The 15,707-nt window shown below is 52.0% G+C and overlaps 1 protein-coding gene and 1 non-coding gene across 3 annotated transcripts in view; both read right to left on the bottom strand.

Annotated features, from left to right (window-relative positions):
- SRPK3 (SRSF protein kinase 3) overlaps positions 1 to 15,707 on the bottom strand; it is a 1,021,015-nt gene that overhangs the window by 715,220 nt on the left and 290,088 nt on the right. The gene's annotated exons all lie outside the window — the stretch shown is intronic.
- LOC138568170 (U1 spliceosomal RNA) lies at positions 8,130 to 8,293 on the bottom strand. Its single transcript, XR_011302535.1, has one exon. It is a non-coding gene; the product is annotated as a U1 spliceosomal RNA (small nuclear RNA).

Below are 15,707 nucleotides of genomic sequence, written 5' to 3'. Positions count from 1 at the left end.
ACACATGTTTTAAACTGTGTTTCTTCTTGTAAGGGGACTACACATACTGTTTTGGCCCCAAGCCTGTAACCAAAGCTTGTGATTGTCAAAAATCACAATTCTTTCACCACGTGTTAGGTATATTGTGGTACAAATGCCATATCATACATGTCTGATTTCAGTACAACATATATTTGCTGACACACTGGCATGTTGTAATACCTGTGAATCTGCAGCATAGAGATCAGCCGGTTTTATATTTGCTCACTTTTGGAGGTAATCAGGCACTTTTCACCCCTCAGAGATGGGGTTAGTGGGCATGTTAAGAGGTCGGTCACATCAAGAGGCCGATTCATGGAATCAATGTGCGCTGAAAATTTTAGCGCAAGCGTGCGAAAGTGTGCGATTCGCAGCGAAAGCATGCGAATCGCAGTGCCAGTGCGAAAATCGCAGCGAAACCCGCGCACAGCGATTCATGGAAGTCCGTGCGTGTGGAAATCCATGGATGTGCGCTGAAATCCTGTTCGGCGCACGCTGGCGCAAACGCCTTCAAACAGCGTGCGCTAAGCGCACAGCGAAAGCGCACATAGCGTGGCGCACACAACAAAAGTAGGCGCAACACAGGGCGTGACACGCGGAATGGGGAACAACGTGTGAAAATGTGGGTGTCACGGGGGAAGTACAGGAGGCAAGTGCGCGGAACGCCCACACGCTCGCCTACAACTCGTATTCATGGAATCGAATAGGGCAAACCAGCGCACGGGCAAAGACGCGCACAGGCCTAAACACGTGCGCCACACGAAGGCAGGCAGTAGCGTCCCTGCGCATGAAAAAAATGTGCGCTAACAAAAAGCACGTACATACAGCTATGATGAATGCCCCATACTGTGTCCCTCTAGGAAAAATGACGTGCAAAGGGGTACGCGACAAACACGGACACCTGCTGTGTGAAAAATAGCATTTGCGTGTATTTCTGAGGTGCGCAGGAAGTTTCACACACGATAGGCCTTGGGCGAGCGGGGTACTTGTATAAATGGGGTTCGCGTGAAGTCTCACACGCGATTGGATCCGGGTACATGTATTTCGGGGGTGCGCGGGAAGTTTCACACGCGAAAGGGCCTGTGTGAGTGGGGTACGTGTATTTCTGGGGTACGCGTGGAGTTTCACACGCGATTGGCCCTGTGCGAGTGGGGTACGTGTATTCCTGGGGTTTGCGGGAAGTCTCACACGCGATTTCAGCAGGGTATGTGTATTTCGGGGGTGCCGGGGAGTCCTACACGTGAATTGGCAGTGTGGGTCCTCCCAGGTGTTCCCTCTACACCCTCCACGGCCCCTGCAGGCAGCCCACACCACAGGGGACTACGCTGCACCCCTGGTCATGTCCAGCAGGCAGCCCATCCACCATGGGCATGCCCCCCAGCCAAGCCACATGTCAGCTTGCACTACTGAACACCAACGCATGACCTACTGCACCCCCACCCCCCAGCAGTGCAGGGTACCTGCCAGCAGGCCCCCACTCATGTCCCCCAGCACCCCCACCCCCCAGCAGTGCAGGGCACCTGCCAGCAGGCCCCCACACATGTCCCCCTGCACCCCCACCCCCCAGCAGTGCAGGGCACCTGCCAGCAGGCCCCCACTCATGTCCCACTCATGTCCCCTTGCACCCCCCACCCCTCCGCAGTGCAGGGCACCTGCCAGCAGGCCCCCACTCATGTCCCACACATGTCCCCTTGCACCCCCACCCCCCAGCAGTGCAGGGCACCTGCCAGCAGACCCCCACTCATGTCCCCCTGCACCCCCAACCCCCAGCAGTGCAGGGCACCTGCCAGCAGGCCCCCACACATGTCCCCCAGCACCCCCACCCCCCAGCAGTGAAATGCCGATCTCATGACACAAACCAAAAGTCAACTATGTACATCAACACATGTCCGTCACACACATACACTGGTTGGCATTGCTTGTGTAAACCCACATTTTCACATGCATCAACCCAATGAGCAAATCCCACACATGGAACTAAAAAATTAAAATGTATTATGTACATAAAATCAAAAATGAAATTAAAGCATACCAAAATATGAAACATGAAATGAAAAGCATGTGAAAAAGATGATTGAATGAAAATGATAACCAATCCAAAAACATTAGAAAGAAAAACAGTCCAAAGTCACCCTCCAACAACGCAAATACAAAGGAAATGTAAAATAAAATCTCCATTGCTTCATGTTCATAATAAAAAAAAAAGAGAAATCAATCCATAGTCCAACTATTTACAATCCATTGTCTGGAAAAAATAAATCCATTGCTCCATGTCCATAATGCAAAAAATAAAATGAAAAATTAATACGTGATGAAACTATATACAATCCATTGTCCAAGGATGTAAAGGGTCCATGATCCCAACCAAACAAATTAAACCTACCTAACAAACTACCTAAAAATATGACTATATACAAATTTGTGTGGCATTGTCCATTGGCCACAAATAAAAGGAAAACGAAAAGGAAACCTAACTCTAAAAACTATTTACAAGGGCAGCGGGCTAGTCCGACGGCTCACTTTTGGATGTCCCGGGCCAGGGCATCATCGAACTCCTGCTCAATGTCCTGGAGGCGGTCCTCTTCCATGACCCCGAGGGTTCGCAGGGACGACGACATGTTCTCCTCCAACTCCCTGCGAATTGCCTCGAGGCACTCGGCCCGCCTCAGGGCCCTCCGCATGGAGTTCTCCGGCCTGACCATCGTGAGCCGTGCCTCTTCTGCCCACTGCCGCTCCGCATCTATAGCATGGCCTAACCGCTGCCACACGGAAGACACTTCCAGTCCTGCGTCCTCCTGCCCTCTGGCCGATGCCTGCCCCTCCGATGTCGAAGGCCCCGAGCCATGATGGCTCCCACCTTGTTAGCTGCTGCTGCTGTGCCTCTGCCTGTGCCCTGGCTCTTTCTGCCTGCACATCCTCCTCCGGCTGGGGTGCAGTTGAGGTGGCCACCCCTGCTGGACGTCCGACTCCCGAGCAATGTTCCCTCTAATTGTTTTGAGCTGTGAGCGCCAGAAAATTGTTGTGTGCGGGCTGTTTTTCAGTCATGTGCGCAACTGAGTGATGCACTGCCAGACCGGGGGTGGTCAGCGGCGGCGCGGTGGCGGCGCAGCGCCCCACCAGTGAGCAAGGCTTAGTGATCAGATTCCACAGTGTGCAAGCGAGGAATGCGAATTTGCGGCACAACAAGCTCTACTTCAAGGGACATTTGGGTGCTCTATTCTCCTCCCAAGACTTTAGCTCTTCTGAAATTGTGTCCTTTTACATCTCTAAACATTAGCAAGATCTTTCGTTAGCAAAATCGCTATATGCAATAACAGCAGGTCCAGATCCATATTGTCAAATAACTGTGAATGCAAACAGACGTCCAAGGCCAAATGAGAATATGTTATTGTATAGCACTTAGGCTTAAGCTCTTTTTCATAGAACAAATATGCATACAATATCACCAACCTGTGTTGGTAATCATTTATTGACCTCAGAAGGATGAAAGGCTGAGATGGCCTTCCTGGGATTCGGACCTGCAGATCACACACACATCACAGCAGCGAGCGCTCAACCCACTGGCCACTGAGTTATCATATCGGTTATAGTAAAATGAGCAATTAGTGGACTGGATACCATTAAACTGGTAACTGAGATTTAACAGCAGACCAGTTAAATTAATCTGGGCTTAGTGCGCTTTACAAATGTCACACTCACAATAAATAAATAAACCCTGTAATGGATGCTAGGTTGCACTAGTTGCAAGTCAGCCCGCCACCACCAGGCCAATCCTATGTGCCAGCTCAGGGGGTTAATTTGGGCCACGTGGGGGGATCCGACGTGGGTCCACAAACCTGGACCGGCAAAAGGAATGATATCAAAAATATGGAAGAAGGCTGCACAAGCACCACTCTATGTAGAACACTGCGGGCTGCATAATGTATGAAGTTCCTTGACTTTATAGTCCGTACAAGAGATATGGTTGCTCTGTCAAGGAGTCGGTTATTCAGGTGTTAATGCTTTTTGACTTGTAGAAATGCCTGCTCCTCTATCCTGCACAGACAATCCCAAAGTGACACAGTGAATGATATTTTATATTTTAATATCAGGATGTCACCTCATCAATGCCATTTGTGAATGTCATGTGACTGCCAGTGTTTAAGCATAAGGTCTGTTGTAACTTTTAGATTACGTGATCTCCATATGATTAGCAGTGGAGAAAAGAGGTGTTCATTCTACAATACTCTGCCCATACGTGGCCCACTGTGTATTTATCTGCAACTGGATTTAATTCTACAGGGTTTTTACTTGTCGCACCATTGAGTACTGACCTTCCACACACCAGGTCGGGTGGAGAACAATCGTGTGGCAAGCACGGGATGGCTTTATCTCTTCTACACATATCCCCAATTCAACATATTGAGGGTTCATGTGTCTGTTAAATTACAACACTCCAGACAACGCCCCTACAGCCAACTTACACAACATCACCACCTGTCCCTGCCCTGGCCCCTTTCGGGATACCAATGCCCCTATGCCCTCAACAAAGACACTGTGGGGTGCTTCCGAACTGCACACAGCAACAAAGGCTAGCTATCATCCGGGGTCAGACTGGGCCATGTAATTGTCTCGGGCACCAAAGAAAAAGTGGCCCGCACTTGCAAATGGCTTTTCATTCCTTTTGTGATACTGTTTGAGTAGTACCCAGGGCAGCTTTTTGATAAAGTGACGTGCAAATTGTACATTTTAAAGAATATTTATTCAGCAACACTGGTCAAAACTATTAGTCGCAGCAGAGTAAATTAACTCATCAAACTGGCCCACATGGGCCAATAAGGGTCCCACTTTGGCCAAAAAAACGGGCCCACACCAGCATTTTGTGTTTTTGGTTGGCCCTGGGCCTATTGTCTTACAGGCTAGTCCCAGCCTCCTCCCAGCTCAACTGACTTTTCAGTACTAAGTACTGACACACTTTTTCCTCATTTTTTTTCCCAAACAGTTAGGAGCAAAGAGACCGCATACGCAGGAGCATCATCGAAGGTCAGAGGGCACAGATAAAAGGCACGGGCTGTATTATGTAAGGCACAGGCTATGTTATGTTGTGTTACTCGGTCATGCACCGCGACCTGTCGCAACTTGCGTGGCCTCTCGGCGCTATGATGGGGGACAGACATGCAAGCATTTGGATGGATATTCTGTCACTCGAGGCCCCACTTTCAACCTGCTTTTTAAACTGTCCAACAGCCCCCAACCCTAAAACTTCTGAGGCCGGCTCCGCCCCTGCTCCTGCTTGAACCCTGCCACTGGCAACTTCAGAGCTGTAGGAAAGGGGATCGGGGGGTGCCTTCAGCAGGCCCCATAGGACACTTCTGAGGGAGGCCTTCTCGAATCCTGCCGCTTCAGTCAAAAACACACCTATTTTGTAGGTGCTCCCCCTGATGAACAGCCCCAACGCGCCCTCAGGCTCCAACACCCCCAAGCCCTAGTGTATCCCAAAAACATAATGAACGCCCCTTCCCCCTCAAGCTCTAGTGCCCAGATACGCTAGTGTATCCTCAAACCCCGATGAGCGCCCCTTAACCCTCATGCTCTAACACCCTCTGACCCCTACACCCTAGGGTATCCCCAAACCCTAATGAGCGCCCCTTTCCCCCTCAAGCTCGAACACCCCTAAACCCTAGAGTATTCCCAAATACTGTCTTATGACTGAGTATCATCCTGCGTTTCCCACTTCTCCCCTCCCACTAACCTCACCAAGAAGAACCCCTAATCAGACCTTCCAGGATTTTGCGGCATGAAATGGCAAATTTTGCGGTATGAAATGGCAAATTTTGCGGCACAAACCTTTATTTATTGCAGCATTTTTGCGGGACATTTTGTATTAACTGGAGGGTGTAAGATTGCCACATTGCAGGAAATAGGCAGAGTACAAGGCTACAAGAGAGCCAGGGTATCATTATTATGTATATTTTGTATTAATTTAATAGGAAGAGTCCAGATGTCTCTGGCTTGGCAGAACAGTGTTTGATTTGGCTACATTTCTGGTTTAATGTTCATGCCTATTTAATAGTATTCACTAAATTGATCATTATCAATTGTAATGCTGAAAATATTCCCCTTCTATGTTCTCCAATCCCCCAAACACCCACACACCTCTCTCACCAACACACATCTCACCAACTCTCAATCACACTTACATTCCTTAACCTCTCACTCTGTCATACAAATACTCACGTGCTATGTCACAATGTCAAGTCACAATTTACACTGCCCAGCCCCTGCCACACTCCAAATCATACTCCCAACTCACACCTTACACTCTACAATTGTTCCCGCAATATACAGTCCTTCATTCTTTTGTGCTGCTTCTGCATCTTGCATCCTTTCACCCATTCTATCGCACTCTTCCCTCATCCTTTTTCCCAATCTGCAGTTCACTGCCTCTTTCTGGCCAACCGCTTCCTTTCTGCTTTCTGGCTCACTGACCACCCGCTCCCTCTACTTTCTGTACCTCTGGTCGCTCTCAGATTTCTGGCCCACTGCATCACTGCTTCCTCTGCTCTCTTGTACAGCGCTTCCTCCCCTGACCCACTGCTTTCCCTCTGCTTTCTTGCCTATCACTTCACATCTCACCCATCACTCTCCCTCTCTCTCAAAGTGTAACCATTTTTAATTTTTTTTTCAATGTAGATTGTGACCTAGTTCCTCAAATAATGGGGCATTTAAAAAAAGAATGATGTGCTATTTTTAGACAACCCATTTTTGGAAATGAGCAGGTCACCTTATTCTCAAAGGTGACCGGCGCATTTCCACAGGTTTGAGCTGTAGCGCAAATTGTGCACTGGCCAGCTGCCTTGAATGGTGTTCTGGGTTGTTTGACCGAAGTGTAATTATTTGCGATGGAATTGACCGTAGTCAATTTCGCTGCGAATTGATTTGCACTTCAGCCAAACAACCCAAAATGTACCTTTCACCACCACCCCACCCCCTCTCCTACTTAACTGCTTGGTCGCTGCCGCTTCCCCTGCAACCCTGCGGTGCCAGATCCGTCCCTCTAACGCGGGTCGGATCCGACTCCGCAGGGTCCCTTTTTTGTTATTTTCTTTTTTTCTGTCCCCGCCTCCAATTTTGAGGAAAAAGGGGAAAACACTTCTGCAACCATCCTAGACCAAAAAATACTGAACATGGGGAGCAGGTGACACCCACGCAACACATGTTCAGTATTTATAAAAATCGATCGAATAGTACTGGACGAAATAGGTCAAATTGTAACATTCGATAGATTTTTGTCATCAAAATGGGCAGTACTTTGAATAGAATCGCTCTCCCGACAGTGTTCTGCAAGCTCCCAGCGCCTTTCACAGGGACAGGCCCTACAGATGCCTGCCGCTGTAAAATGCGACCCAAAAAATGCATTTTTATCCTGTTTGAGGAACAGAAATGCAAGCGACACAGCAGCGGTTCATACCTTAAAAGAAATGCATGACAGCGCATTTTATTTCTTGTGTAAAAAAAAGTTGAGTTGAGAACCTGGCACCCTGAGTTTAATTTTTTTTAAAACAGTAATTTTTGCAGATTACTTTAAAAAAAAATTTTTTAAAAAAATTAAAAAAAAAAAAAAAAAAAAAAGTAAAAAAAAATTTCTTTTTTATTTTTTAAAGATGCTGTTTTTGCACAAAATGGCCGTTTTTGCGGCATTTTGCGGGATCGCAAAATCGCTATAAGCTGGAGGGTCTGCCTAATTCCAAACCTGCCAGAGCGCCTGGAGGCCGTACGAATGGCAGTGGAGCGCTGTAAACAGCCCAACAGAACATCTGCTGGCTAAGACGGCCATGCCACGACATCCGCACAAGTCTGGGGTTAGGCGCCTGTGCACTTGACTTGACCCCTCCAGTGAATGCTGGCCCTATTGACTGCAGCAAAATTCAGGAGCTCTGTGCGCAACCAACCTACTCACACACCTAAGTGACTTTTTCTTTCTTTCACCAATGCATCAGGGCTGGACCCCTGAGCTACTCGGGGCTGGCCCTCTTGACTGCAGCAAAAGAAATTCTGCTGCACGACCAGGTGCTCTGTGTGCAAACAACCTGACTCGCACACTAAACGTTTTCTTTCTTCCACCAATAAATCAGGGGAAAGCACGAACACAGTCCCGCACTACCAAAAATATTGCGGTCGAGTATCCCACATTTGGGGACATCGCACGGGTCAGCAAATCCGATGTGCAATGGATGAGCCTCGCCGTGTGAGATCTACCTTTTTGATCACAGATGCTCCCCTGCCAGGTAAGTATGAGTTGCGAGCAAGAGGGCAGGGGTTGGGCCTGTTCTGGAAGACCCGCTAAGCGAGGGTGAGAAAGGCAGGCCCTGACCCAGCCCCAGCCCTCCCGGAAGCCCTGAGCGCCTGCAGAGCTGCCTGTCCCACGTGCAGGGGGAAGCTCCGGCAAGCAGAGCCCAGCAGAAGGGGCACATTGTAGCACATTTGCGTTATCAAGCCTTGCTACGCCCGAGATTTGCATAAATTCGGCCCTGGCTGCCAGCCAGCAGGCCCAGTCGGATAGCGAGCAGGCCCGGTGCAGTGTGCCCACTGGCCTGTCGGCCCCAGGCGAGCCCATGGCCCTCCTGAGCCGATGGGTCACCCCGCTTAACAAGAGCGTTTTAGGTGGGGTGCCCCCCCAGCAGGATACGGCAACGGCATGATGGCAAGGCCCGATCGGTGCTCGGACGGGGCCAGCGGCAGCCGGTAACCAAACCCCCCCCATAAATCCCCAGGAGCTGCTGGCTGGGCCTTCTTCAGGTTGGAGGGCCTGGGCGCGAAAACAGAGCCCGGGCAGGGCAGGGTGGCTTCAAGAAATACCGGGGCACCTGATAGCATGGGGCGCACATGGGGGGGGGAGCGGCTGGGTGACATCCATGGGGAAAAACACCATAGCGGTTTTTGCCAAACCCATTATACCACGAGAGTCCTCCTTACCTTGCAGCACAGTGGCAGGCCGGCTGTTTGCTGCCGACTGTGGCCTGGGTCGTCGTCGCCTCGCCTGGTGGTCCTCCTCAGTGTGGCTGTCCTGTGTGTGGGCAATGGACTGGCAGACTCCAAGTTGTCTGGTGGTGACTGGTGAGGTGACTGAGGTCCACTGGTACACCCCAATAAATCATGCCCAGCCAGGGCCAGGGTGTGTCAGAGGCTCAATAGCATAGTCAGTCACTTATGTCAAGCCGTGATGGACCTGGCGGCACAGAGTCTGGGCGCGGGGCGGGCATGAATTTTCATTGGCTTGTTCTTCCGCGGCGGCCCCCCAGCCACCCAGGCACAAGTGGAAGTTGTTTCAAGTTTGTAAAGAAGTGCAACAACAAATTTGTTGTTACTTCCTTCAAAGTTGGAGCAACTAGTGCGCAATGTCACTGGGCCCCAGGCAGCTCAGCCCTGCAGGCAGGCTGCCCCCCCCCAGGGTCATTACGACTCGGAGGGAGGCAGCAAGTGTTACAATTGCTTTAGTGTGTGCAATTGCATCAGCCGCCTCCCTCCACAGATCAACTCGGCCGTGCCGGCCCGAGCAGAGTGCGAGCCGAGCACCACACGGCATCGGCCCCCTGCAGGGGCGGCGCGGCCGCCGGTGGCCCGCCCACCATTTTGAATGATGCTGCTTGCTGCACATGCATCTGCATGCATCATAAATTATAATGCATGCATGATGCAATCATCAAAGCAAGGTGACAACATCTAGTGTTACCTTGCTATGATGATGAATTGTGTGCAGACACTGCAGAGTGCAGTCTGCAGACAGTGCCGCCGGTGCCTCCTGGCTCCTGCCCTGCCCAACGCAGCCCAGCCCCCAGGAGTCTGACTTGACTTCCCGGCCACGGGCTAAAAAAAAAAAAATAATAATTTCACCCAGAGTCTGACTTGACTTCCTGGCCGCGGGGTGGGGAAAAAAAAAGAAAAAAAAAATCACTAAATGATGATTGGAATGCGTGGCAAAATAAGCACTATGCGCGGCTCACAATCAAAAGGTGCGCGGCCGCACAGGCGCGCACCTTACAGGGAACATTGCTCCCGACTGTGGCAGGGATGTGTCCTCCACCAGCCTGGCCGCAGGGTCAGAGGCAGCTCCACAGCGTACCCAGGTGATACATGGGTGGGAAGATGACATGGACGACGACTGGGGCATAGGAGGTTCAGTTGAGGAGGGGGTCGGAACAAGGTCCAGAAAACGGAGGAATCCGGCCCTGGTGAGCTGTCCCAGTAGGTCAACGCGGTCAACGAGCCAATTGACAAGACGTGCAGTCTCCTCATGAAAACTGCAGGTCAACTCGCATGGCCCGTTGACGCAACGCCACCCCACCCAGGACAGGCTCAACCCGGTCCCGGATAGCCACGTGCGCAGGGAGAGGAAGGCCAGTTGTTGTAAGCGGATCCTCTCCCTGAAAACTGGTCTGGACGTAGGCATCCCTGCTGGTGCGGGATGATGCAGTCCCAGGACACAGTTGCCCACCCACACCTGCCTCGGGGGTCGCCATGTCAGGGCAAACACCATCTGAGACCACTGGCGACCCCCAGCCAGAGGGGCAGAGGGCCACCAGCTTCAGTCAGAAGGAAGTTGGTGTCCTGGTGGAGCATTTCCTGGGGCATTATGATGCCCTCTTCGGAACATCATGCGCCAACAAGGAAGGACGGGATAGGATCTGGGCAACTTTGTGGTTGCCAGCAACGCGGAGGTGGTGGCAACCCGCAACATCAAGCAAGTCAAGAAGCGCTGGGAGGACTTGAGGTCCAGGACCCTCATAAAGGCCCGGCACCTCGTGGAGGGGTCCGGGGCAGCATGAGTACCATCCAGATGAGGGTCCTGGAATGCGTAGGCCCAGCGCTCCACGACCAGATCCTTCGGAGGCAGACCCGAGTTGAGCGGTAAGTGGCCAAGCATTGCTGTGTGAGACAGGGCATGTTGCAGGGTGCTGGTTGTCTGATACTTGCCTGTATGTGTGACATAGGCCATGTACGTATGTGTGTGTGTGCAGGGACATCATGGTCATGCATGCGAGACCAGTAATGTGTGAACCACATGGTTGGTGCATGTGTTACAATGCAACATGCGGAGCAGCATGCGGAATGCACACATTAATGCATGCCTGTCTCCGTTATTGGACATGGGTGGGGTGTGAGAGATGGGTGCTGCTGTCATGGACATGTATGGTGTCCATGTCTGTGTGTCTGACTTGCGTGTCTGTGACTTGTAAATGCCATGGATGCATGACACGTCTGTGACAATGTTCAGATTCACTGATGCAGCCTACTCATCCTTGTATCCACTGTGTCTGGGGTGTACGAGGCCAGATGGATGAAACTACGGTGAAGTGTGTGCATGACCCATGATGCATGTGAGTTTCAAACCAGCATTGTATGTTTCAAGAGTCCCTTGGACATGTATGCTAGTGTTCATAGCATGCGCCATGCCTGTTACTGCATGTGTTTTGCCTGCACTGACCCATGTGTTGTGGAGGGACATGATGGAAGTGGTGTTTGACAGTGCCACTCATCCGCTATTGCTTCCTGTCTAGGGGACCATTGTACAGTACCCTGATGCTTGTGTTCTATGTCTCCCTCTACACAGCGGCAAGTGATGAAGAGGGCGGAGACGGCGCTGTGGAGCAAACCGGCGGGGATGCCCCCACCGGCCGGCGACGCAAGGCCCAGTCACCCTCCCAGAAATTACCATTGTCCGGGAGTGAGGGGACTGGTGCTGCGTCTGCCACTACGGCTGCAGTGGAAGGGGTGGGTGAGCCCCCACAGGGGCTTGCAACGGCAGAAGCCGACGAGAGAAGGCCAGGAGAAAAGGCCTCCTGTGCTCTTTGCAGCTCTGCTGCGAGCACTTCTCCGCCCCCACCAGCTGGAATCCAGATCAGCTGTTTACTTTTCTTTCGGAGCAGGCTGCTGCTCCAGCCCGCCCACGGCCGGGTGTTCAGCCGACTCAGTTCCATCTAAGATGGATGCCTGCATCTCCATGACTCCAGCTACAACAATAGGATCAGCTGGAGCCACGAAGTTCACCGCCGCAGCCCAAGGTCCTGATTTGCTACGTCGGCCCGCCCGCCCCTCCCCTCCTGCTTTAAATGGAGGGGGAGTGGGCCGAGAGGCGAAGCCGACGAGAGAAGGCCAGGAGAAAAGGCCTCCTGTGCTCTTTGCAGCTCCGCTGCGAGCACTTCTCCGCCCCCACCAGCTGGAATCCAGATCAGCTGTTTACTTTTCTTTCGGAGCAGGCTGCTGCTCCAGCCCGCCCACGGCCGCGTGTTCAGCCGACTCAGTTCCATCTAAGATGGATGCCTGCATCTCCTTGACTCCAGCTACAACAATAGGATCAGCTGGAGCCACGAAGTTCACCGCCGCAGCCCAAGGTTCTGATTTGCTACGTCGGCCCGCCCACCCCTCCCCTCCTGCTTTAAATGGAGGGGGAGTGGGCCGAGAGGCAAAGCCGACGAGAGAAGGCCAGGAGAAAAGGCCTCCTGTGCTCTTTGCAGCTCCGCTGCGAGCACTTCTCCGCCCCCACCAGCTGGAATCCAGATCAGCTGTTTACTTTTCTTTCGGAGCAGGCTGCTGCTCCAGCCCTCCCACGGCCGCGTGTTCAGCCGACTCAGTTCCATCTAAGATGGATGCCTGCATCTCCATGACTCCAGCTACAACAATAGGATCAGCTGGAGCCACGAAGTTCACCGCCGCAGCCCAAGGTCCTGATTTGCTACGTCGGCCCGCCCGCCTCTCCCCTCCTGCTTTAAATGGAGGGGGAGTGGGCCGAGAGGCGAAGCCGACGAGAGAAGGCCAGGAGAAAAGGCCTCCTGTGCTCTTTGCAGCTCCGCTGCGAGCACTTCTCCGCCCCCACCAGCTGGAATCCAGATCAGCGGTTTACTTTTCTTTCGGAGCAGGCTGCTGCTCCAGCCCGCCCACGGCCGCGTGTTCAGCCGACTCAGTTCCATCTAAGATGGATGCCTGCATCTCCATGACTCCAGCTACAACAATAGGATCAGCTGGAGCCACGAAGTTCACCGCCGCAGCCCAAGGTCCTGATTTGCTACGTCGGCCCGCCCGCCCCTCCCCTCCTGCTTTAAATGGAGGGGGAGTGGGCCGAGAGGCGAAGCCGACGAGAGAAGGCCAGGAGAAAAGGCCTCCTGTGCTCTTTGCAGCTCCGCTGCGAGCACTTCTCCGCCCCCACCAGCTGGAATCCAGATCAGCGGTTTACTTTTCTTTCGGAGCAGGCTGCTGCTCCAGCCCGCCCACGGCCGCGTGTTCAGCCGACTCAGTTCCATCTAAGATGGATGCCTGCATCTCCATGACTCCAGCTACAACAATAGGATCAGCTGGAGCCACGAAGTTCACCGCCGCAGCCCAAGGTCCTGATTTGCTACGTCGGCCCGCCCGCCCCTCCCCTCCTGCTTTAAATGGAGGGGGAGTGGGCCGAGAGGCGAAGCCGACGAGAGAAGGCCAGGAGAAAAGGCCTCCTGTGCTCTTTGCAGCTCTTCGCTGCTCGTCTGCCGTGTGCCCAATTCCGATGCCGTGCCTAGAAGGTAAGAAGCACCACCCCTGCAAGCTTCTCCCTATCCAATGCTGTACCTCAAGGCGCATCAGGTTGCGTGCACGTACATTGCAAACCGACATCAACTCACAGCCCATCCCCACAAGCACCCGTAATACACGGCTATGCTCACGCACTGTACAACCCTCTATACTCGCTGATAAGGCCAGGCTCCCCCGCAAAACCTCAAAGCCTGCATCCACTACATGTACTACCATCACAGCGACCAACAAAGTACTTAACTCTTCCTATTACTGTACTGCCCCCATAACGAATGTGACTACAAATGTGTCCACCATCTCTGAAAATGAGCCCCCCAGTGTAAAACCTGCGGTATGCAATTCTTCTACCACCATTTTGAGTGCTATTGTGCCAAATGCTATGCCACTTGTGTCCACTACCTCTGAAAATGAGCCCCCCAGTGTAAAACCTGCGGTATGCAATTCTTCTACCACCATTTTGAATGCTATTGTGCCAAATGCTATGCCACATGTGTCCACTACCTCTGAAAATGAGCCCCCAGTGTAAAACCTGCGGTATGCAATTCTTCTACCACCACTTTGAATGATATTGTGCCAAATGCTATGCCACATGTGTCCACCACCCCTGAAAACGAACCCCCCAGTGTAAAACCTGCGGTATGCAATTCTTCTACCACGATTTTGAATGCTATTGTGCCAAATGCTATGCCACATGTGTCCACTACCTCTGAAAATGAGCCCCCCCAGTGTAAAACCTGCGGTATGCAATTCTTCTACCACCATTTTGAATGCTATTGTGCCAAATGCTATGCCACATGTGTCCACTACCTCTGAAAATGAACCCCCCAGTGTCAAATCTGTGTTGTGTATCTCCCCTAACACCCAGAGCGCAGCCCCCCCTCCACCTCACCCTCTTTCATCATTAACCCCCCCCCAGCCACTACTGAACCCCACCTGAAATGCACCATGATTAACGCTAGGTCCATCAATGCCCACGCTCTAGACATCCACGACCTCCTAACCTCCCAGGACTTGGATCTACTCATGATCTCAGAAACATGGCTACATGAGGCCTCCGGCCCCGCGCTCTCCCTCGCCCTACCCCCTGGCTACTCCATTACTAGACAAGATCGCCTCTCCAAAGGTGGAGGTGTAGCAATTATTGCCAAAGACTGCCTCTCTACCAGAAAGGTAGAGAAATCCCTGACCAACAACAACAGCGACTACCTCCAAGTCAAAATAACCCTCTCTCCCCACTGCACCATTACTGTACACACTGTCTACCGCCCTCCAGGCCCAACAGGAGACTTTCAAGCCTCTCTCATCCACCTCCTCTCTGACAACCTCAAAAAACAGTCTAAAGCCATTCTCCTTGGGGATGTCAACCTAGGGCTCCGGGATAGCAAGGACGTAGCAGCCAAATCCCTTGACTCTGCCCTCAATGCTCTAGGCTACAAGAACACCATCCTGAGCCCAACTCACACCCAGGGCAGAACACTCGACTGGATAGCACAGCACAACTGCCCACTCATCATCACAGGAAACAATCCCACCCCATGGTCTGACCACCACATCATCACCTTTAGCATCCTCACCACTAGCTCCCCTGCTGCCCCCTCACCTCAACCGCTCCCACCCTGCCTCGCCAGAAGCTCCCGCCAGCTCACAAAGGAAAGGCTACTGCCCTTCCTCCAAGGCCCAGCCTTCAGACCACCTTTTTCATCAGACCCAGAAACACTAGCAACAACCTATGATGTTGCCATTAAAGCAGCTATCAACTCCATTGCCCCTCTCAAACCTCGCAAATCCAAACCCACTACCCACTCCAACTCTTGGTTCACCCCTGACCTCCTCACACTCCGAAATGAGAAAAAAGCCGCACTCACACAGTGGCAAACGTCCCACTCAGAAAAAGACAAGATGATCTTTAAAGCCCTATCCACCAAATACAAAAAGGCAATCACCCAAGCAAAGGCCAAATCCTTTGAATACAGAATCTCGGAAGCCCAATCTAGCACAAAAGAAATCTTCGCCATTTTCAGGGAGCTCGAGACACCCACTCCCGCCCCCCAGAATTTAATCAAAGACAAAGACTGGTGTGATGAAATACAAACGGCCATGCTAACCAAATTAAGCCTCCTCAAAAACAAAATACTAGCCACTAA

The sequence above is a fragment of the Ambystoma mexicanum genome, chromosome 2p, assembly GCF_040938575.1.
Source record: "Ambystoma mexicanum isolate Mex_15411 chromosome 2p, UKY_AmexF1_1, whole genome shotgun sequence".
Lineage (NCBI taxonomy): Eukaryota > Metazoa > Chordata > Amphibia > Caudata > Ambystomatidae > Ambystoma > Ambystoma mexicanum.
The sequence above is the reverse complement of the archived record's forward strand: the minus strand, read 5'-3'. Positions and strand labels throughout refer to the sequence as shown.